This window comes from Artemia franciscana, chromosome 16 (genome assembly GCF_032884065.1).
Source record: "Artemia franciscana chromosome 16, ASM3288406v1, whole genome shotgun sequence".
Taxonomy (NCBI): Eukaryota; Metazoa; Arthropoda; class Branchiopoda; order Anostraca; family Artemiidae; genus Artemia; species Artemia franciscana.
Window position 1 is genome coordinate 34,574,335 of NC_088878.1, and position 24,140 is coordinate 34,598,474.

Below are 24,140 nucleotides of genomic sequence, written 5' to 3' on the forward strand. Positions count from 1 at the left end.
TAATTTATCTGAGTACGATGAAATCTTTTGGCTAAGTGTAAGACCTAAATTACTCCCCCGTCCCTATAATACTATTACAAAAACTTTTTTTTATTACTCGCCAAACCAAAATATTGATGCAAAACGCAATTTCTCCAGCTGTTGACCAGCGATGATTTTGCTATCCTAATAATGGACTTTTTTTGATTGGGGACGTCCATGAGCTTAAGATGAATTCAATTGGCCCCTCTCTAATAGTTAAGCAAATAGTTAAAATACCAACAACTAGGCAAATACTTCTCTAGATGTCATTTTAAATAATCTGAATAACTTTACAGTCTCCCCTAAGCTTTGTCTCCATTGGATGGGAGTTATAATTTTTCCCTCCTCCTGTCCCCTTCTTTTAATTATAAGCTTACATTCTCAGTATCTTATGGCTCTTTCTGCCCCCTTTAAAATGCTGGGCTTCTTTCTTTTTAAACGTCGCTGAGTAATGAGAATTGGCCTGATATTTTTAATTTGCATGATCTTGAAGAAAAAAAAACGCCACCTTCACAAAAAGCTAGATGATAAACACCTAATTTCTTTCACATAAAGAAAACATTTAGAAAGTGCTCCAATAGCAAACCATTCATTAATCGACCCATAAAAACCTAATTTGAAAAAATTGAATCTTTTCAGAAACAGTAAGGTGGATGAAGCTAATAAACTAAGAAAAGCAATTAAACAGGAAATACGTAAATCTGCCCGATCCTACTACAACAGCGACATTAAAACTTAAAACGAACAGAAATTACTTCTTATATGAAATGGGTTGTTCCCTCCTAAACGCCTCGCCCTTTACGCTAAAGTTTTTAATTGTTTTAAAAAGTAGAACTGTGGCAAAGAGTCAGACTTTAGCGTAAAGAGCGAGGGATTGCAGAGGGGACAACCCATTTCATACACGGAGTAATTTCTGTTCGTTTTAAGTTTTAATGTCGCTCCTTACTTTCGGCTAAAAAAACTAATTTTTTTATTTAATTTCTGAACGTTTTTGAATTAATGCATGTTTGATTTTGGCTCTCCGCACATAAATTATTAAAATAAAATTTGCATATCAATTCTTTTTTTTGGCTAAATGGCTTTCTCTTAGTTTTGATCAGACGATTTTGAGATATAAGAGGTGGGGAAGGAGGCCTAGTTGCCCTCCAATTTTTCGGTTACTTAAAAAGGCAACTATAACTTTTAATTTTTAACGAGCATTTTTATTAGTAATAAATATACGTAACTTAAGAATTAACTTACACAACAAACTTTTATATTCTTATATTTGTATTATGTATATGAGGGGGTTTGTCCCCTCGTTTATACCTCGCTCTTTACGCTACATCTTAAGTTTTGTCCCAATTCTTTAAGAATGACCCCTGAATCAGAAAGGCCGTAGAATAAATAGTTGAAACTACTAAAAATACTTTAGCATAAAGAGCAAGGTATTTATCTCCTCCTAAATGCCTCGCTCTTCATGCTAAAGTGTTATTAGAACCCATCATATGCGTAATAATCTCTGTTAAGTTTTAATGCTACTCCTTACTTTCAATTGAAAAAACTTTTTCACGTTTATTTTTTCATTGTTTTTTTTATAGGAATGCTAGAAAATCCCGCACCCTTTTCATTGAATTTCTCTTCGTCCATGACATATTCCTCCAGGGAAAGATCCTCCCGCATAGCCCCCTCCCCTCAATCCCAAACCTAAAACATCCCCCTGAAAACGTCTGTACACTTCCCAATAACCATTACTGTATGTAAACACTGGTCAAAGTTTGTAACTTGCAGCCCCTCCCCAGAAACTGTGGGGGAGTAAGTCATCCCAAAAGACATAGTTATTATGGTTTTCAACCATGCGGAATAAAATGACTATCTCAAAGTTTTGATCCGTTGACTTTGGGAAAAATGAGCGTGGGAGGGGGCCTAGGTGCCCTCCAATTTTTTGGTCACTTAAAAAGGGCAGTAGAACTTTTCATTTCCGTTATAATGAGCCCTCTTGCAACATTCTAGGACCACTTGGTCGATACGATGACCCCTGAAAAAGAAAAAAAAAAAAAAAACACACACACACCAGTGATCTGTCTTCTGGCAAAAAATACGAAATTCCACATTCTTGTAGATAGGAGCTTGATTTTTTCATTTTTAGGATTGGATTTTTGCTATAGAGTTTTCTGATACGGTGAATGCGATGGTGTGATTCTCGTTAAGATTCTATGACTTTTAGGGGATGTTTCCCCCTATTCCTCAAAATAAGGCAAATTTTCTCAGGCTCGTAACTTTTGATGACAAAGACTAAATTTGATAAAACTTATATATTTAAAATCAGTATTAAAATCCAATTCTTTTGATGTATCTTTTAGCATCAAAATTCCGTCTTTTAGAGTTTCGTTAACTATTGAGCTGGGTCGCTCCTTACTACAGTTCGTTACCACGAACTGTTTGATAAGGTCACAGAATTGTTTACCAATAAACCAAAAAATTGGTACTCCGAGGTGAAAAAGTTGTGTGGTATTACCCGATTTGGACTATCCCGAGACCTCCCTTTATGGGAGGATCCACAATCCACTTCGGAAAGATAGAAAAAATAAGGTATTTGTAACTTAGGAACGGGTGATCAGATCTTAATGAAATTTGATATTTAGAAGGATCTTGTGCTTCAGAGCTCTTGCGACATTGGGGGGAGTTGGGAGGGAAACCGAAAATCCTACCACACAGGCATGATTACCACATTGGCATGATTTAAATAGTCTCGCTATGGAATTTCCTGACCAATTTGATTTCAACATACCTGAATCCCCAGAAGTTATAGCTAACAATCTTAACAAATTCCTTCCTTCCATCGTCCCGAACCATCCAACATTGCCTTATCAATTACCTACTGATGTTCTCCCGCCTGCTTTCCCCTCCATATCTCCGTCTGTGCTCGAAAGAAGAATTGGGAAACTACGAAAAACAGTTATTTGCCCTTTAGTTATCCCGTTTCCTCTTATTATTGCTTTCTGTGACTTTCTCTCAAAGCCCTTGCCTGTTATTTTCAATGACATTACTGAGTCTGGCAAATATCTGCAAATTTGGAAACAGGGTTTCATAACCCCTTTGAAAAAGAAATACGGAAAACCTGGTTTTTATGGTGTTCGTCCTATTTCACTCACTCCTATATTCTCTAAAGTATATGAAGGATTCCTTGCAGATTGGCTAAATAAGAAAAATCCTACCTCTTACTGACCTGAGACAATTCTGGTACATCAAATCTACTTCTGCTTCCCGTTACCTTGTTTTTTTTATTGACTCAATTGGGAAGATCTCGAAAAACCTAATTGCAGGCTAAATTTAATTTCCATTGACCTTCAAATAGCATTTGACCTTGTTATCCACAATAATTTAGTTGAGAAACTTGTAACTGCTTTCAAAATTGATCTTTTCCTTGTTAAATTGGCTGTCTCCTTTTTATCAAATAGATCAGAGGTAGTCAAATATCAGACAAATTATTCCAGTCCCCTTCCTATCCAAAATGGAGTACCCCAAGGTACTCTCCTAGGTCCCTTTCTTTTTTCTGTTATGATAAATAGTCTCGCTAATGAATTTCCTGACAGATGGACATTTGTGGATGACCTAGCGGTTGTTGAAGCCTGCTACCGAAACTTAGTAAGCAGTCCTATGAGTATCCTTAACGATATTTAAGATGACGCTGCGGACTTAAACATGAGATTGAACCCCTCTAGATTTAAGATAATGCCAATATGTCCTTAAAACCTCATCCTTTTTTCTCAACCCTATCCCCTGAGATGTTTATGTGTCTTCCTTTAAATTACTTGTGGTCAAAATTTCCTCTAATTTAATGTGGGATATCAACGTTAAAGATATTTTCTATAGAGCTAATGCGTCCATGTCTCTACTTAAGCTCTTGAATAAATTTCAACGTTCTCCCTTCCCATTCCTTAAGGATCTATACTTCCTTTGTGCGCCCGTATCTTGAAAGTGCAGATATATATTTGAAATAAATATCTTATCTACACGGATTGTACATGGCTGTTTTTGAAAAATAGCAGTATTTAGTCTTGGCTGACTGATAGGCTTGAAGCTTTCAATTTGTGTTCCTTGGGCAAAAGCAGCAACAAATATATTTTCAGCATATTTATCTGCAGGGAGGACTGTTAAACTACTACTAACAACTCAACGCAGTACCAAGCCACCTGAAGCCATCACAACTAACGCTCCACCTCCATCCCAATCGACTCAAACCATCTCTCTTTACAACCTCCCAGAAAGTTCATATTTTCCTAAAATATTTCTTTATGACATCCACCCACCCCAACTGCGGACAACCTGCTTTCTGTTTAGCCCAAGGAGGTTGGACCACACTTTCTGTAAAGCTTACTATTGGAAATACAGTCAGTCAGTCGGGTACCCAGAACAATCCGTAGACAATTTCTCTTGAAAACATCTAGTATATCTTCATCCGCTTTTTGGAGCACCCATTCTTCAGAGTCACATTTGACCACTGCCACCACTGTACCTTCCAATAGTCTAATCTTGGTCTGTAGACTTATCTTCCTATTATTCCAAACTTTTTTCAACTGTGAAAAAAAAAACCTGAGCCCTGGCTATTCTACTTTCAACATCTTCACTGTTCCTACTGTCTTTACTAATTATACTACCAAGGTAACTGAAGATGTCAACCTGATCAATCTTTTCGTCAAACGTCACCTTTTCACCTTCACTTATTCCTAGTCATAGCAACTTATTCTTCTTAACATTCATTTTCAAACCTATTCTAGCACCCTGAATTCAAAAACCTCTAAAAGTTCATTCATTATGCTCACACATTCACCTAAGATGCTTAAATCATCGGCGTAATCTAAGTCCGGGAGAGTTTATCCTCCCAAATTGATAGAGTGTTCTTCCATTGTCTTTTCTGTTCTCCTTAAGATAAGGTCCATCAAGACGATTTATATAAAAGGGGGTAGAACACAACCCTGCGTAGCTCCTGATTTAATACGAAACCTGCTGCTAACCTCATTTCCTACCTTAACCGCAGCAGTGCTATTCTCATCCATAGCACTAATCACTTTAATGTATTTTTCTGGTATACCATACAAGCATGAGACCTTTGCTAAAGCTTTTCTATCAACAGAAGTTAACGCTTGCTCAAGATCTTCTGAGGACCAAAGGTGTCTGGTAACTCAGGCACTTCCTAATTCTTAATCTAAGATTGAAAATTTGCTCGACACATCCTCTACCATTTCTAAAATTGCACTGTTCTTCTCTTGTCACTTTTTTTATAGCATCTCTAGTCTAAAAAGTTACTAAGTAATTTGCCACCTATAGAAATCGGGCTAATGCCTTGATAATTACCAGAGTGATTTAATTAGGGTTTTCTTTGAATCATTGGGTACTTCCTCATCTTCAAAAATCATATCCACAAAGATCTAGAAAATAGGTCAAAAACGGTTTTCGTGACATAACTGTGATACATACATCAGTAAATCCCTTACCCAAGGGGTGTTTAACATATGAGCAATTTTAAGTTCGGTTGGGGGCAAGGCCCAAAGGCAGCAACAAACTTTTCGGTCGCTTTGAAAAATATATCGTTGATTTCTTGACCAATGGAACTACAGTGTAAATGAAAACACAGTGAAAAAAATGGGTTCATCAAAGATGGCGCTGACTCGTAAATTTTCGTTTAACGGGTTTCAAACTTTCAATGGTTGGTCCCAAGCCCAAAAGTGCTTAAGATTCTTATGGGTTTAGAAGGAAGGGTGCAAAGGGGCCCCAATACAGGCAAATCAGTTTTTGCTTTGCTCAGTCTGAAACTTCCCAGACCCAATTAAGTCGTATATTACTTGGCTAGTAACTTTGAAATAGTTTTAAGTAAATCAATTAAAGAAACCCTAGCTGTCGGTAACAAGTCTTTTGATTGGAGTATCTCCTGAATCCTTTTCTAATTAAAATGTGTCTCGTTAGTAATTAAACGAGGTTTCTATAGATATAAATTATAAACAAACTTGTTAGTAGTCAATTTACACAGAAAGTTCATCAGCAGAGAGTAAAGGGTGATATTAAGCCTTAAAACAAGCAAAAATTATCTGACATTAGAGGTCAAACCTTAATGAAAAATAAGTTACAATGAATGGTTAAGTCGGACATCAAATAAACATTAATTACGACAAACCCCTCCCAAGCCTGCCAAGCTACCCTCACCCCTCCCAAATGATTTTCAAGGCTCGTGTGTTTATTTCTACTTTACAGAAAATTCAAGCTAATGCAGGTGAATGACTTAGTAAAAAGTGACGTGTCTCCCATATATGTTTAGAGCACTTCTTGTTGAATGAATTATCATGAAAACTTAATATGGGACTCGGTAAATTTTGAATTAAACAATTTGTGCATATTTGAAGGGCTGAGACGGACTGAAGACAAATGGCAACCATCTGTTTCTTTTTATGTCTCCCAACAAACCCCATAGTTGCCAATAGCATCGGTTGAAAATTTACTAATAAATTTTAAGACAATACATGTTGAAAAAAAATAAAAATCATGTAACCAACACAATACACTGATCCTCACGAAGGCCCTACGGCTTATAAAGGAGGGAGAAAATACCGACACTATTTGAACACTAACATATAATCAGTAAAACAAAGCAAGCACAAAAAAAAACAGAGAGAGGAATGGGGATAGATAGGGAAGGAGAGAGGGAGAAAGACTGAGAGAGCCACAGAGAAAGAAATAGGGAGAGAATTATTTTCGCCGTTCAAAAGAATTTATTCTGATCATTTAGCAAAAACTAGACTGGCAACCAATGATAAAAAATCAATCAGAAACCAGAAATAGTTTTACAAACCACAATTTTTTTCAAATTGAAAGTTCTAGTGCCTTTTTAATGTGCTGAAAATGACTGGAGGGCAACCCTTCAAATCCTATTTTGCTGTATTTTCCTGGGGTATGACATTATAGGCCTCTTATGCTGCCCCTGTGCCTTTGGGGGTAACAAGACCCAACAATCCTTGGGGAAACAGCTCAAAGTTTAGCCAATGGCCCGTTGTTTACAGAAGTTGTATTATTGAGGAAGAGGTGACATGTTTGATCCTTTTTGTGTAAAAAAAAGTGTTAAGGTATTAAGCCCAAACTTTGGGAAACTCTTTAAGAGCATATTGAACTAAATAAAAAGTAAATGTGTGTAGGTTGTCAAAAGAACGTATCAGCAATATCCTAATGACGGCTTAAGGCATTAGTTGGAAATTTCAGGGCATGTTGAGTAGGACTTTGAAGTAACCAAAAGACACTTTGTTAATAGCATTACTTTTACTGCTAGTGCTGCTATTACTACCACTACTGCTAATAGTACAGCTACAAGTACTATTCCTAGCAGTACTACTATTACTACCACTGTTACTACTGCCACTACTATTGCTACAACTGCTAATATAGCCACTACTATCACTACTACTAATTCTACTACTACTACTACACCTGCTACTATTAGCCTACTACTACTATTACTTGATATAAAACTATTTAAAAAGACATCAAGAGCATCAAGAGGGTTTGAAGGGTGTCTGCGATATCACAGGAACACATAATAGTTGGAACTTTCCTAATCTGATCACGGCATGCAATCATGTAAAGTTTTTGTCGCAAATGTGAGATGAATCTGGACGTCCCCAACAAGGTATCGTTAATACTATTAGACAGGAAACTTGCCAAAAATAAATTTGTAAACGGTTATAACAACACCGAGCTGATCTTACCGATCAATCGATCTTATCGATCAATATCGATTATTTCAAATCCCTCCAAGAAGACTGATAACGAGTGTGAAGTGTATCAAGAAGAGAAAGAGTGAGAGATGTGAAGAGTGACTGGAAGTCTCACTCCAGTCCAAGCCTACGAAGACCAAGATCGGCCCAACCAGGAGCTAAAATCTAGATTTGAGCCTCCCATTCACACAGCATTTCAAACGATTCAGGTTTTGTGTCAGTTTCCCGGATTCGGTATTTGGTGCAAGAACTAAAAAAGAAATATTCAAGATACACTAACCTAATATCCGGCTTTAACAATTTCGGTAGTGATTTATTGATCCAACATCTAAACTTGGTATACCAGATGACATTTGACTGTGGTTTAGTGCCCGATATATTCTATGTTGATCTAATAATGCCTGTGACTAAAAAAAGTAATGATCCAATAAATCTTTTTTCATATTTGATCATAACTATTGCACGAGTTTTCTGTAAACTTCTTCGGCTCCTCATTATTGACCAGACTAGTAATAGCAGCTCACCAGATTTCCCGTCTGGTTTTAAAAAGAGTGTGAGTCGTGAAAATGTACATTTCCTTATTGTTATCCTCCTGCTTAATTCTTATGAAACGGATTTAACACTATGTTTTACGGAATACGATGTTTGACGAGCGTTTGACTCGGGTATTAAGGCAAATTCTTTTTTAGCATCTAATCGTAGTGTTGGCCGTTTATTGTTTTTTGGAAAAAATTGTAGGGATCCCGAAGCAAAAATTAAGATGCCACAAGGTCGAGATACGAAAGTTGTCCCGAAGCGAGTCCTGTACGTAAGGGTATGTGACAGGGAGAAATTACATTCCCCTTCTGTAAAATAACAGTATTATTGAGCTATAGCCGTAATCTCAAACGATTTGCATCTATGGTGGTATTGAGATCTCACTTGCAACTTTTGTTGACGATATCTTTAATAGGAATAGGTTTGCGTCGTAAATTGAAAATAACTATCATATTTTTAATGTGGAATATGAGAAGATTGGCTTAGCGTTCAGCCCATCAAAAATTAATTTTCTTGTACATCCGTATTTTATAGTCGATTTTATAGTCGTAAAGCTAAAGGTCCTGGTTTGGCTATAGCTTGTTTTGGTAATATAAAGGTTGCTTCTGCTGATACGTTGCAGACATATGTTGATTTATCAGCTTGGCCCAATATTAAGTCCATGCATAAATTACTGATTATGCCTTTCGCTAAAAAAGCTGGTGAAGAAGACAGTATAATGGTTAGTTGTAAATGTCTGCTGAATCGTCTTTTCTTTGCGAGGCTTTGTTCCGATTTTGCCAAGCCACATGTTCGGGCGGTTTCTGGTTTATTCTGATTGAAAAAGATAAATGTACAATCATTGGTAAATAAAACGCGTATCTCAGAAAAATATAAAATAGCGGATCCTTTTATATTACTTAGCAATAGAACAAACCGATTCAAGTGCACACTAGACCTGTCCCGTACTGTGTGTCGCTCCGTAGTATTGCATTAGTGAAGCACAAAGTTTGTTGTTTTGTATTGTTGGAACCATCTCTGTTTCTAGTGCTACATGTGTACTTTTCTTAGTTAATTTATTTCTTTATTTTCATATTCCATTTTTTTCACATTTTTTTACTTGACGATAAGCAATAAAAATATTCATAAAATTACGTGGTTTCACCTAACTTTATAAGACTAGAAAATTTAATGACGGCTCTGCCCCACTTTACAGATGAAGAATGACCGGTTGCCAAAAGCTGTGTTTCTTGGCCGCTCATCTAGGGCCATAATGAAAGCAGTTTCTCCCCGTATTCAGATTGAGGAACCCACTAGAAAGGATTTAAAGGGATTTGAATCTCTATTGGAGAGAATAGAGAATGAACCTTAGAATAGATTGGGTGAAGGAGGAATGTTCACAGCTATATTGGCCTTAGTGGCTTGATACTGCAGTGAGTAGTTATTAGCAGTAAGGGTAGTAGTAGTAGTTTACTTTCAATTAGAAAGGCTTGTGTTTTTATATTATTTACAAGAAAACTCCGAAAAATAAGTTATTCAAAGAAAACGAAAGGGTGTATTAAACCTAAGACCAGCAGAAAAAAATTCTGTAATAGTTCAAACTCAAAAAGAAAAGAAATTACTATTAAAGAATAAATTAAACCTAAAACGAACTGAAATTAAATAAACAATCATAGCAGACCAAAATATATCTGGTACTAATATTAATAAATATTATTGGCGCATTACAATCGAATCAGCCCCTTCAAAGGTTTATACAACCACCCCTTCCGAAGGAAGTGCCTCTGAGTAGAAAATAATCAATATATGAATATTTAGTCTGAACACCCATTCCAACACACTATTTTTCCCCATGTTTTAATTTAATACCTTCAACTAATCTCGAGGTATTTCAAATACGCCTTTTTGAAAAACTGGAAGCCTATAGTATCCTATGATTTAGTTACACACGCCCCTAAAATTCCCAGAAACAACACATAAATACCCTTAGCCATTCAAACAGAATCAGAATCAAACATTTCCCCTTTTCCGAATGAAAATTCCTGCAATTAAAAAGAGGTAAATTGTATAATTTACAAATATTGCCCTAGGGGTTTTGGGGGACAATGCATCTCTGGAGGCATAGTTACTAGATTGTCTGTCTATTTTAAAACAAAATCACTTTTTTCTTAATCTTGATCAGTGTTGAGGGGAGGGGGCATTTAAAAATACAAGGGGGTCTGCAGTCCTACAATCACTTTGAACATCCCCCTCACATACTCTTAGTCTCAAGTTTCCAATTAATGCTGTTTGGTTGTTCACAAGATTTTGCAAATACACTTTTTGGAAAAACTGGATGCATATACTGTTTTTGAACTTGAAAACTTCTTTTACGGAAAGCTCTTTTTTAAATTAATATCTATTCGTTTTTATTGACAATGTTTTTTATTGTTTTGTAAAATGTACATTTCTACAATTTTCACGTCTCTGGCTTAATAATTAAAGTATTCCACTGTTATTTATTGATTATAAGTAGTTCTAATTAATCTATCTTGACATATTTCAATATCCACTTATTTTATTTTCATATATATATTTTCAAATATATCTAAATTCTTTCAAAGTTTCAATTTTATTTCCAGCCAAGAATTTACCTTAAAATTCTTTGGGGGGAGGGTCCGAGACTGATGAATTTTTACGTTACCATTCTTAAAAGATAAAGGTTTTTACGTCTCTAAAAGTTTAATATGTTCGCATTCACATGCAAATTAAAGTTTTCGAAGTAAAAAGGACACTAGACTATCAGAATAAACAATTTATAAGAAATATAAATACTTACGAGTGTCAGTCTGAGTGTGAGTGAGTGTGTATAAGTGAGTATGTAATTATGAGTGCGAGTACGAGTGTGAGTGAGTGAGTGAGTATGAGAAAGGGTTAGTGTGTGTGAGAGTAAGCCCCCCTGTGTGTGTACAAACTAACAGGACCACCACTTCCATAAGAACTTTGTATACCCCTGGGGAATAACTTAAAACACTTACCCCGGGGTTCTGGGGTGTTATGTGGATCCCAAAAATCTGTCTACCCTGGAGGCATTATTAAATGATCTTTTTATTACTTTGAACAAAACGACTGTCTCAAAATTCTGATGAAATTCAATCGGGAAAAAGAGGTTGGAAGGGGGGGTGCTAGTTTCCCTCCAGATCACTTTTAAGTCTTAAAAAGGGAACTAGAACATTCAATCTCTAATCAAATGAGCTTCTTCTAAAGTTTAAGTGACCACTCCTTCCATGAGAACCTTATATACCCCCGGGGTATATCTTTGAGCTCTTGTCCACAGTCTGTGGGGAGATTTCAACTCCTGGGTTTTGTTATCTAAGTAGCAATGGGTTTGTGTGTCCAAGCAGAGTGCCTAGCAGATCGCCCTCTGTAACCTTTCAATTGGTACACGCAGTGCACCTAAATTATGTTACAAGCCCCTCACATCTGTTCTCTGAGATAACGTTGTTCTTGGAAACATTGCATGGCAAGAGAATATTATTGCTGTGCTATCAGCGCTACGTGTTGTAAATAGCGTATCTGAGTCTCCGGTGAAAATGCATTTCTTTGCTGAGAATGAAAACTGGTCTGACTTATTACCTATACTTGAAGAGAATTTGTAGTGAGAAGATGTCAAATAAAAAAAAAATTGGATTCTATATACAAGGGGTTCATAATCTATGTATTTTCTTAACATATCCTTAGCTGATGGCGACTGTTTTTTACAATTTTGTTTCTACCGAGCGCACTGTTTCTTTTGATTGATCAATTACACTTGTTCGGGGTTCATAATCTATGAATTTTTTTTAACATATCCTTAGTGGATAGAAACAGTTTTTTATACAATTTTGTTTGTACCGAGCGCCCCGTTTCTTTGATTAATCAATGACCTTGTTTTCGTCCCAAAAATTGTAATGACTACACTCAGCCAGGTATCTTTTCTGTAATGCATTGGTCACGAGCACGCTGGTTTTCCATTACTGTGCTTGTGTATGAATTCGGGCCCCGTGTTACCCGCCAAGGGCCCTATGCCCCCCAACTTTGTACCCCTCCTATCCTCAACTTTTTTAACTTTGATTTTTTTTAACTTAGAATTTTTTCTGAACTTGGAATTTTTTTAACCTTAATGTCTTGCTGTTTACACTAAGAGGTGAAACCAAGACTAGAGGAGTTTTTTAGGACTTTTTATAGACCAGAGTTTCGTTTTCTTAATGAAATTCTTATAGCACTCGAAAAAAACGACTATTGAATGGCTCGCTGTTTACGCTAGGAGGTGAAACCAGTACCAGAGGAGTTTTTGAGAATTTTCATAGGTCAAAGATACAACAATGGAATACTTATTGGATTTTTTCATTTAGTGAACTATTAAGTAAGGAGCTACATTAAGACTAGAAAAAAACAAGTTGTTCCGTGTATAAGGAAGCATACCTCCATTTATTGCCTCGCTGTTTACGCTAAGAGGTGAAACCAAAACCAAAGGTGTTTTTTTTAGATTTTCCATAGGCCAGAGTTTTATTTTTCTTCATGACATTCTAATAGCATGGAAAACAACGATTATTGAATGCCTCATTGTTTACGCTAAGAGGTGAAACCAGGACTAGAGAAGCTTTTGAGATTTTTCATGGGTCAAAGATGTAACAAGGGCGCATTTCTTTTGTTCTTTTGTTTATTCAAATAAGAAATAAGGAGCTTAACTAAGACTAAAAACATAAAGAAGTTGTTCCATGTATGATGAAGCAAACCTTTACTTATTGCCTCGCTATTACGCTAAGAGATGAAACCAAGACCAGAGGAGTTTTTTGAGATTTTTCATAGGCCAGATTTTTTTTTCTTAATGAATCAAGAGTAGCACCGCTGCGGTTAAGGTACGAAATGAGGTTAACAGCAGGTTTTTTATTAAATCAGGGTTGTATTCTATGCCCTGTATATGGATCATTTTGATGGACTTTATCTTAAGGGGTACATGAAAGGCAATGGGAGAACACTCAATCAAATGGGGAGGAAAAACTCTCCTGGACTTAGATTATGCCGATGATTTAAGCATATTAGGTAAAATTATGATCAAAATGAATGAGCTTTTAGAGGTATTACGAGTTCAGGATGCTAGAATAGGTTTGAACATGAATGTTAAGAAGAGTAAGCCGCTATGGCTAGGAATAAGTGAAGATGAAAAGGTGGCGTTTGGCTACGAAAAGATTGATCAGGTGGACACCTTCACTTGCCTTGGTAGCATTATTCGTAAAGACAGTGGGAGCAGTGAAGATGTTAAAAGTAGAATAGCCGAGGATCAGGGTGTTTTTTCACAGTTAAAAAAAAGTTTGGAAAAAAAGGGAAAATTAGTCTGCAAACCAAGATTAGTATATTGGAAGCTATAGTGAGGTCAGTTGTCGAATATGGTTCTGAAACATGGGTGATATGAAAAGCGTATGAAGATTTGCTAGATGTTTTCCAAAGAAATTGCCTACGGATTGTCTTTGGTACCCCCCGACTGACTGACACTATTTCAAATAGTAGGCTGTGCGAAAAATGCGGTTCAATCCCACTTTCTAGGGTTATAATGAAGGAAAGGTTGAGATTGCTTGGACACGTTCCACGGATGAAGGATAACAGAAAGCTCAAGATTGTTCTTTTTGGCCAACCGTCTAGGGCTAAACGGAAAGCAGGTCGTCCATACATAGGACTAATCACTTTAATGTATTTTTCTGTTAGACCATACAAGGATAAGACCTTTGCAATGTTTTTTTTTATCAACAGAATTGAACGCTTGCTTATAATCTATGAAAATGAGGACCAAAGGTGTTTGATAACTTAAAGACTTCTCAATTATTAATCTCAAAGTGAAAATTTGGTCGACACACCCTCTACCCTTTCTAAAATCGAACTGTTCTTCTCTTATCACTTTCTCTACAGCAGCTCTTAGTTTAAAAAGTATCATATTACTAAGTAATTTGCTACCTACTGAAACCAGGCTCATGGCTTGATAATTACCACACTTCCTAATATCACCTTCTTATACAGTGGTTTAATAAGGGTTTTCCTGAAATTGCTAGGTGCTACCCTTCTTCCAAAATCAAATCAATAAAGAGCTTGACAATGGGTCACAAACTGTTTCGTCGCATAATTGCGAAACTTACTTCCATAAACCCTTGGCCAAGGGGAGTTTAAAATATGAGTAATTTTCAGTTCGGTTGGAGGCAAGGCCAAAAGGGAACAAGAAACTTTTTGGTCGGCTTAAAAAGTATATCGTTGATTTCTCGGTCAATAGAAATAAAGTGTAAAAAAAAGTAGAAAAAATAATTTCATCAAAAATGGGGCCTACACATGAATTTTTGTTTGACGAGCTTCAAATTTTCAGAGATTTTTCCTAAGCCCAAAAGAGTTTAAGATTTTTATAGGTTTAGAAGAAGGGGTGCATAGGGTACAAATATATTCAAATCAAGTTTTGCTTTGCTCGATTCGAAACTTCCCAGACCCAATTAAGTTGTATCTTATCTGACTAGTGACTTTGGACTAGTTTGAATTAAAGCAATTAAAGAAAACCAAGCTTTTGGTAACAAGTCTTTTGATTGGCGCATCTCCCAAATCCCTTTCTAACTAAAATGCGTCTCGTTAGTAATTAATCGAAGTTTCTATAGATATAAATTATAAACAAACTTGTTAGTAGTCAAATTACACAGAAAGTTCATCAGTAGACAGTAAAGGGTGAAATTAAGCCTCAAAAGTAGCAGAAATTATCTGACATTAGAGGTCAAACCTTAACAACAAAGAAGTTACAATCAATGGTGAAGTCACGCATCAAATGAACAGACATTACGACAAACCCCTCTCAGGGCTGCCAAGTGACCCCCCTTCCCAATGCTTTTCAAGGCTAGTCCGTTTATTTCTACTTTACAGAAAATTCGAGTTAATGCAGTAGCATTGTCTTAGTAAAGAGTAACGTGTTTCCCATACATTTTTAGACCACTTCCTGTTGAACGAATTATCGCAGAAATTTAATGGGGCCTATTAAATTTTAAACGAAACATTTCGTCTATTTTGCAGGGCTGAGACGGACTGAAGGCAAATAGCCGCCTTATGTGTCCTTTTATGCCCCCTAACAAACCCTATAGTTCCCAATAGCATCGATTGAAAATTTAATAATATATTGCAAGACAAAATACGTTTTCAAAAAAAAGAAAAATCATGAAACAAACTTAATGCACTGATCCCCACAAAGGTGCTAGGGCTTATAAAGGAGGGGAAAATACACACACTATTTAAACACTAACATATAATCAGTAAAAAACAGCAAGCACATTTATTTTTGTTAATGGCATTCTAATCAAGCAGTTCGTGGTAACGAACTCTAGTAATGAGCGACCCGGCTCAATAGTAACCGAAACTCTAAAAAGTGGGATTTTGATACCAATAGTTACATCAAAAGAATCAAATTTTAATGCTGATTTTAAATGTATAAGTTTCATCAAGTTTGGTTTTACCCATCAAAAGTTAAGAGCCTGAAAAAAATGTGCCTTATTTTTGAAAATAGGAAACACCCCCTAAAAGTAATGCAAAATTGAAAATACATAGAAAACTTATCTTGTTAAAATTTGTAATAAGTTTTCTATGTATTTTCAATTTCGCGATTCTTTTTATCAGCAAAAAAATGGATTACCCATGGGGGCACCTTTATCCGGGCTACTAGCAAATATTTACGTCGAGAACCTTGAGAATTGGGCATTGAATTCTTATTTTCTAAAACATGTCTATTGGGGTCGTTATATGGATGACGTAATTTCACTTTGGAATTATGGGGAAGCTGAACTTCGGGGCTTCTTAGATCATCTTAACACTTATGACCGAAATTTGCAGTTCACCCTTGAAGTTGAAATTGAAAATAAACTACCGTTTTTAGATGTATTAATTATTCGTAATGCTGATAAACTGGATTTTACTATATATCGAAAGCCAACACAAAACAATAGATATCTTCACTTTAATTCAAATCACCCCCCACAAGTTAAAAGAGCAGTTGTAATTTCCCTCATTGATCGTGCCCTAAATATTTGCTCCCATTCATATATAAATGCAGAAATAAATTTTATCAGAGATATTCTTTTTGGTAATGGATACCCCATTCCTTTTGTAAATAAAATAATTAGCCGTAGAATAAAAAGACATTCTTGTAAAATCGAAGAAGATACTTCACAATGTGAGGCTATTGATAAGCCCTCAAATATTGTCTATCTTCCGTATATCCCAAAGATTACAACAAAATTAAAAAATATTTGCACAAAAAATAATCTGTACGTAGTTTTTACTAATAATTTTAAAATCATCAATTTCTTAAATTCGGGTAAAGATAAGACCCCAGTTACTCGCCAAAGAGGGGTCTATCAAATACCCTGTGATTGCGGAAAATACTATGTCGGCAGGACCCATCAGAATCTAGACAAAAGGTTACAACAGCATAAAAATGACATAGACAAGGCCTTAATTTCAAATGGTTCCAACAATTCCTTTGATTCTGCTCTAGGTTGGCATATATTTAATAATCCGTCCCACATGATACTTTTTGAAAACTCTTCACTCATTAGTAATGATTTGGGAATAAAACAGGTGGTTCGAGAATCAATTGAAATTAATCTCAAAATAAATAAAAATATTTCTTTGAACAGGGACTTGGGGGAATACTCACTAAATTCTTTATACTCAAATTTAATTAAAAATGATCTAACAAAATATTTTACTAAACCAATTTATAATAGTACTGAACCAACTACGAAAAGGCCTTTGAGACAGGCTGCTAAACAAGCAAGATTAGCTTTAAGAAATTGCATCTAATCGTTTTATTCTCTTTAGTTTGAATGAGTTTATATTTTTTCATTTCATTCTTTTCGCCAGTCCTGGTTGAACTTCGCTGAAGTAAGGATGCTAGGGCTATATTTTTAAAAAAAAAATTGTTTTAATAAGTGTTTTTATATTCAGTTTTAATTCTCACAATTTGATGTAAGTTCTTTTATATATATATATAGTATTGTATTGTGCTGAAGACGGCCCTTGGACATAGGGCCGAAATATCTACATAAATAATTTCCATTGTCTTGAAAAAACTTTCCCTATTGTTTCTACGTTGTATTTGTTTGTAACACAGATCACGGATGCGTGTTTATTTGTTTGTTGTTGTTTTTGTTGTTTTTTTCCCAACGGTGATCGTATGGACTCAGTTGTCCTAGAATGTCGTTTGAGGGCTCATTTTAACGGAAATTAAAAGTTCTAGTGCCCTTTTTAAGTGACAAAAAAATTGGAGAGCAGCTAAGCCCCCTCCCACGCTCATTGTTTCCCCAATGTCACCGATCAAAATTCTGAGATAGCCATTTTATTCATTATAGTCGAAAAACCTAATAACTGTGTCTTTGGGGACGACTTACTCCCCCAGAGTCCCCGTGGGAGCGGCTGCAAGTTACTAACTTTGACCGTTGTTTACATATACTAATGGCTATTGGGAAGTGTGCAGACGTTTTCAGGAGGATTTTTTTTGGTTTGGGGGGAGAAGTTGAGGGGGGGTTACATGGGAGGATTTTCCACGGAAGAATTTGTCATGGGGGAAGATAATTTCAATGAAGGGGGCGCAGGACTTTCTAGCATTATTTAAAAAAAGGAAAAATAAATATGAAAATTTTTTTCAACTGAACGCAAGGAGCAGCATTAAAACTTAAAACAAACAGAAATTATTACGCATATGAGGGGTTCACCTGCTCGTAATACCTCGCTCTTTACGCTAAAGTATTTTTACTAAATTCAACTATTTATTCTACGTCCTTTGTGATTCAGGGGTCATTCTTAAGGATTTTGGACAAAATTCAAGTTTTAGTGTAAAGACCCAGGTATTCACGAGGGGGTGAACTCCCTCATATACGTAATAAAAACATACGAATATAAAAGTTTGTTACGTAAGTTACATATATTTTTTACTTATGAAAGCGTTCGTAAAATATTAAAAGCTCTAGTTGCCTTTTTAAGTAATCAAAAAATTGGAGGGCTACTAGGCCTCCTTCTCCGCTGTTTTTTTCTCAAAATCTTCTGATTAAAACTTTGAGAAAGCCATTTAGCCAAAAACAATTAATATGCAAATTTTGTTTTGATTATTTATGTGCGGAGAGCCAAAATCAAAACATGCATTAATTCAAAAACGTTCAGAATTTAAATGAAAACAGCAAGTTTTTTTAACTGACAGTAAGGAGCGACATTAAAAATTAAAACGAACAGAAATTACTCCGTATATGAAAGGGGCTTTTCCTCCTCAACGCCCTGCTCTTTGTGCTAAAGTTTTTTACTGTTTTAAAAAGTAGAGTTAAAAGAAAGAGTCAAACTTTAGAGTAAAGAGCAGGGCGCTGAAGAGGAAAAACCTCTTTTATATATGCAATAAGTTCTGTTCCTTTTAAGTTTTAATGTCGCTCCTTACTTCAGTTAAAAGAAACTTTTTTTTTTGTTTAATAGCATGAAAAAGAATGACTATTGAATGGCTCGCTGTTTACGCTAAGAGGTGAAACCAAGACCAGAAGAATTTTTGAGATTTTTCACAGGTCACCGATGCAACAATGGGTTACTTTTTTTATTATCTTTTTTTGTGTGTTTATTCAAGTATAAAGAAAAAAGCTACATTAAGACTAAAACAGAGAAAAAGCTGTTCCGTGTATGTAGAAGCAAACCTGTACTTTTTGCCTCGCTGCTTACGCTAAGAGGTGATACCAAAACCACAGGAGTTTTTTCCTAGGGCAGAAATGCAACAATGGGACACTCTTTTTATTTTATTCATCTATTCTTTTTATTCTTTTTATTCAACTATAAAGTAAGGAGCTACATTAAGGCTAAAATGAACAGACGTCATTCTGTATCTGAGGAAGCAAATCTCTACCTATTGTCTCGTTGTTTGTGCTAAAAGATGAAACCAAGATCAGAGGAGTTTTTTGAGATTTTTCGTAGGCCAGAGTTTATTTTTCCTAATGACATCCTAAAAACGTGGAAAAGAACGACTATTGAATTCCTCGCTGTTTGCGCTCAAACGACCACCCCTTCAAACGACCGATTAAACGACCAACCCTTACATAAAACCTTTTATGCCCTTTGGACATAGCTTGCAACACTTGCCCCTGTGCTGTTTGGGGATGTGTTGCCCCGGAGTTTTTTTATGTGATCTTTAAACTATTTTGAACAAAATATAATCGACAAGAAGAAGAACAGGGAAATTTTTTATATAAGACAGTGAAACTTTAAATGAATATTTCGACCCTATATCTAAGGGCCGTCCTCAGCAAAACAAATGAAGGAAAAACGAATACAAAAGACCTCACATTGAAATACAATCTTTAAACTAAAATGATTTTATAACAGTTGTGGTCATTATTTCAACAAAATAGCAATCTCAAAATTTTGATTGGATGCATTAAGGGAAAAAGGGCCTTAGGGGGGCTAGTTGTCTTCTCGTCACTTTTTACTCTTGTTAAGGACAGTAGTAATACTAATTTACAATCGAATAAGCCTTATCCAAAGATTATAAGACCATTCCTTCCATAAAAACCTTATATTTCCCCTGGGCACATTTTATAACACTTGCCCCCGGATTCTGGGGGGGGGGCTGTTTTATCGCTGGAATTTTTGTTATATTATGTTTGGTTTATTTTGAACAAAACGGCTATACAAAGAATTCAATTGGAAGCATTTGGGGAAAAGAAGGTTAGGATGGAGGGGGCTATTCGTCATTGGGCCCCTTTTGACTCTTAAAAGGTCAATTAGAACTTTCAATTTTAAATCCCATCAATTTCAATTTAAATGTTGGAGTCCCGTCCAACGTTTATACGACCACCTCTTCCAAAAAAAACTTATATGCCCCCACAACATAAGTTACAACCCTTCCCCTGGCTCTGGGGGGGTATGTTGACAACGGACTTTATGTTATCCTGTCTTTTGACTATTTCGAACAAACTGACAATCTCAAAATCTTCATTTGATGCGTTTGGGGAAAAGAGTGTGATTGTATCGGGGGAGGGGTAGATACCCACCGTTAACTTTTTATTCATAAAGGGGTAACTGGAAATTTCAATTTCCAATCAAATTAGCCGCCTTCAAAGTTTATACGACCACTCCTTCCATAAAAACCTTATACACTTCCGGGGCATAATTTAAAACGCTTGCCCCCGGGTTTTGGGGATTTTTTTGACCCCAGAGTTTTGTTATCAAAATGTTCATCAGATGGATTTGTGAAAAAAAGGGCTAGGGGAGTTAGTTGCCCTTGGATCTCTTTTGACTCTTAAAAAGTGAACTAGAAATTTCAGTTTCCATTCAAATGGGCCACCTTAGAAGTTTATACGACCACATCCTACACATAAACCTTATAAGCCTCCGGGGATTAACTTAAAAACACTAATTCCCGGGCTCTGGAGGGTTCGTGTCGAACCCGGAGTTTTTGTTATCTGATGTTTGAACTATTTCTAAAAAGGCCATCTCAAAATTAGTTTCGGGTCACTTGGGAAAAAAGTGCTAGGGGAGAGGGTGGTTGCCCTCGGATCTCTTTTGACTCTTAAAATGTAAACTAGAGCTTTCAGTTTCCAATCAAATGGGCCCTTTCTCAAGTTTAAACGAGCATCCCTTTCATAAGAACCATATATACTCCATGGACATGACTTACAACGCCTTCCCCCAGGCCCTGGGGGTTGTGTTGACACGGGAGTTTTTGTTATCTCAGAATTTGTATCAGATGGGCTTGGGAAAAAAAGGGGGTGGGGGGGGGACCAGTTACCACACGATCTCTTTGGCTCTTAAAAAGTGAACTAAAACTTTCAATTTCAAATCAAATGAGCGCTCTCATAAGTTTATACGAGCATCACTTCCGTAACAACCATGTATGCCCCTAGGTTATAACTTTGAACGTCTGCCCTCGTACTGAGGGATTGTGCTGACCCCGGAGTTCTTGTTATATGATCTTTGAACTATTTTTCAAAAAATGACTAGCTCAAAGTTCTTATCTGATGTGTTTGAAGAAAATAGGGCGTGGAGGGGCCCTGAGGAGTTGCGTCAACACAAGAATTTTTCTGATCTGACCTTCGAACTATTTTTAGTAAAATGGCTATCTCAAAATTTTATCAGAAGGATTTTGGGAAAAAAGTGTAAGGGGGGATCCGAGGGCTAGTTTCCCTCAGATCTCTTTTGACTCTTTAAAGGGAGCTAGAACTATCAATTTCCAAACAAATGAGCCCTGTCTGAATTTTAGACGAGCATCCATTCATAAGAAAGAACCATATTTGCCAACATGACATAGCTTACAACGCCTGCAACCTTGACCTGGGGGGCTGTGTAGACACCAGATTTTTGTTATCTGATTTTTAAGCTATTTGTAACAAAAGAGCTATCTCAAAGTTCTTACCGGATCAGTTTGGGGGGAAATGGACGTTGGGGGAGGCTCTTTGCTTCTTTCACTCTCTTTTGACTCTTGAAAACTGAGCCAAAACTTTCAGTTTCTAATTGAATGAGCCCTCTCTGAAGTTTATGCGAGTCTCACTTCCATAAGAACTATATTTGCCCCCAGGACATAACATAAAGCACCCCCAGTTGTGTTGACCCCAGTGTTTTCGTTATATGATCTTTGAAATATTTATAAGACAATGGCTATCTCTAAGTTCTCATCGGATGGGTTTGAGGAAGAAAGAGACTAGAGGGGGTGGGGTTAGTTGCCCGGTCCGATCTCTTTTGAATCATAAAAATTGAACTAGAGCTTTCAATTTCCAATCAAATGAGCCCTGTCTGAGGTTCATACAAGCATCCCTTCCATAAGAATTATATATGCCCCAAGGGCTTAACTTAAAACGACACGACCCCGGGCCTGAGGGGTCGTGTCGACAACAGAGTTTTCGCTATATGATCTTTGAACTATTTTTAACAAAATGACTGTCTCTAAATTTTTATCAGATACATTTGGAAAAAGGCGTGGGGTGGGGGGGGGGCTAGTTGCCAGCTAGAAAGTAACTAGCTGGGGGCTAGTTACTTTCGACTCTTAAAAAGGACACTAAAACTTCTGATTTACAATCAAATGAGCCCCATCCAAAGTTCATGTGACGTTCCTTTCCATGTGAAAGGGTCGTCTCTATTCCATACGCTCCGGGGAAAAAAATAGTAAAATGTTGGAGCCGTGTGGCCTTCACTATAGGCAACGCTATAGCGTGTCCTCTGATTAACACCCCCAGTGAAGCCTCTTTTTGCTAATATTATATGCCTTTTTGTTAATTATATATCCATGTTGATGCAATAAAATGAAGAAAAAGTTCATATTATCTCAGTTTAGAAAACAAGTGAGAGCGAGAATTACATATATACAAACCTGCAGAATCCCAAGTGTCAGGAGCCCAGCTTCACTCGGCATGTCGTATTTATTCGCATTTATTTTGCGTGTTAAAAGAAAACGTAACTTAAAAGTTCTGCTACCAGCTGAAGATTACTACTAACTACTAACAACTCTCCACAGTACCAAGCTGACTGAAGCCAACCGAGCTACGTACGCTCCTCCTCCATCCCAATCTATTCAAAGCCTCCCTTTTAACACAGCCTCCCAGGAAGTTCTCATAACTGAAGGTTAACAACGAATATATAATGATACATGGACGAAAGCATTGAACTCCCACGAAACTGGTTTTGTTAAGACTATATGACTTTTTTATTAATTAAATGAGCAATAGTCGTGTATATATGTGTTTGTTTTCCCTCAAATAGGGTGCATAGTTTTTTTTTTTTTTTTTTTTTTTTACTGAAAACTAGTATACTGACTTTTCTGGTTTCAAAAAAAAGCTAGATGAAAAAATATTCATAAATACATCCGCAGTTTGTATTTTCGGCTAGCATAGGTATTGCTCTCCGCTTAAAGTTCTTTACCAAGAACTCTTTTATAGGAGCGTTTAAAAGCTAGGCTTCATTTCACACAAGACGGTCAGAGAGGACATTAGTAAAATATCCAGGAGTGACAAGTCCTTTATTTCTAGAAGTAATTTCATGTTCTCATAAGTGTTTAAGAACTTGAGTTGTTTTCGTTTGGAATCACTTGGTGCTGAATAATGAAATATCGCTCATAAACAGCAGGAGACACGTGGAAACACTTAATATAAAACAAGAAATTCATGCTTATTCAAGCGAAAAAGAAACAGCAGTGGAAACACTCAGATTCTCAGTTAGGACTTCGAAGCTTTTAGTGAAAAACAACCCGACCTGCAACGAGGGACAGGGTAATGTCCCAAAAGGCCTAAATATTGCATAAACCATTGTGCCAAATACTTGAATATCAAATTAGAATTGGATATAAATGAATTTAAAGCTTAAGAGTGTTATTAGTTAAATTTACTTAATTTTATAAGATACTGAACCTATATGAAAACTTTAGACTAGGGATTTAGAAATAAAATCTAGAACAGACAGTTGCTATAATGAGCAGCTAATCATAATTAAAAAAATTGACAAGTAAATATGGTGTTCCTGCAACTTGAAATCCCCAAAACTTTGACGGTATTATTTTTAATTTACGCAATCTAAATGGATTACTTCAATAACAACCTCTACTTAACCAGTTGATTTTTATTACATATTTTTGAAAAATATTGGAAAATATAGACTATGGTTAATCATTTCAAATTATATTTTAAAATTTTGTTTCTGGAAAACACCAAAAATCCTTTTCTGGATTTTGTTTTTTTTAGTTCTCCGTAGAGCAAAAATTTAATTATTCTTTTGTAAATCTAGTTTTCACTGAAGCCCCAAATGGCAGTTAACTCTTCATGATTGTTTAGTCTTCATTAGCTAAGCTGGTATGGTATTTTATCTTAGCGG

General features: G+C 36.2%; 2 protein-coding genes across 2 annotated transcripts in view; one reads left to right on the plus strand and one right to left on the minus strand.

Moving 5' to 3' along the window:
* LOC136037385 (trypsin-1-like) overlaps positions 1-24,140 on the minus strand; it is a 159,451-nt gene that overhangs the window by 14,953 nt on the left and 120,358 nt on the right. The window lies entirely within an intron of this gene.
* The window catches only part of LOC136037384 (IWS1-like protein), a 438,978-nt gene continuing 432,015 nt past the window's right edge, over positions 17,178-24,140 (plus strand). The window contains exon 1 of the mRNA XM_065720114.1: positions 17,178-17,282. The gene's annotated coding sequence lies outside the window, so the exon portion shown is untranslated. The remainder of the gene's footprint in view (positions 17,283-24,140) is intronic.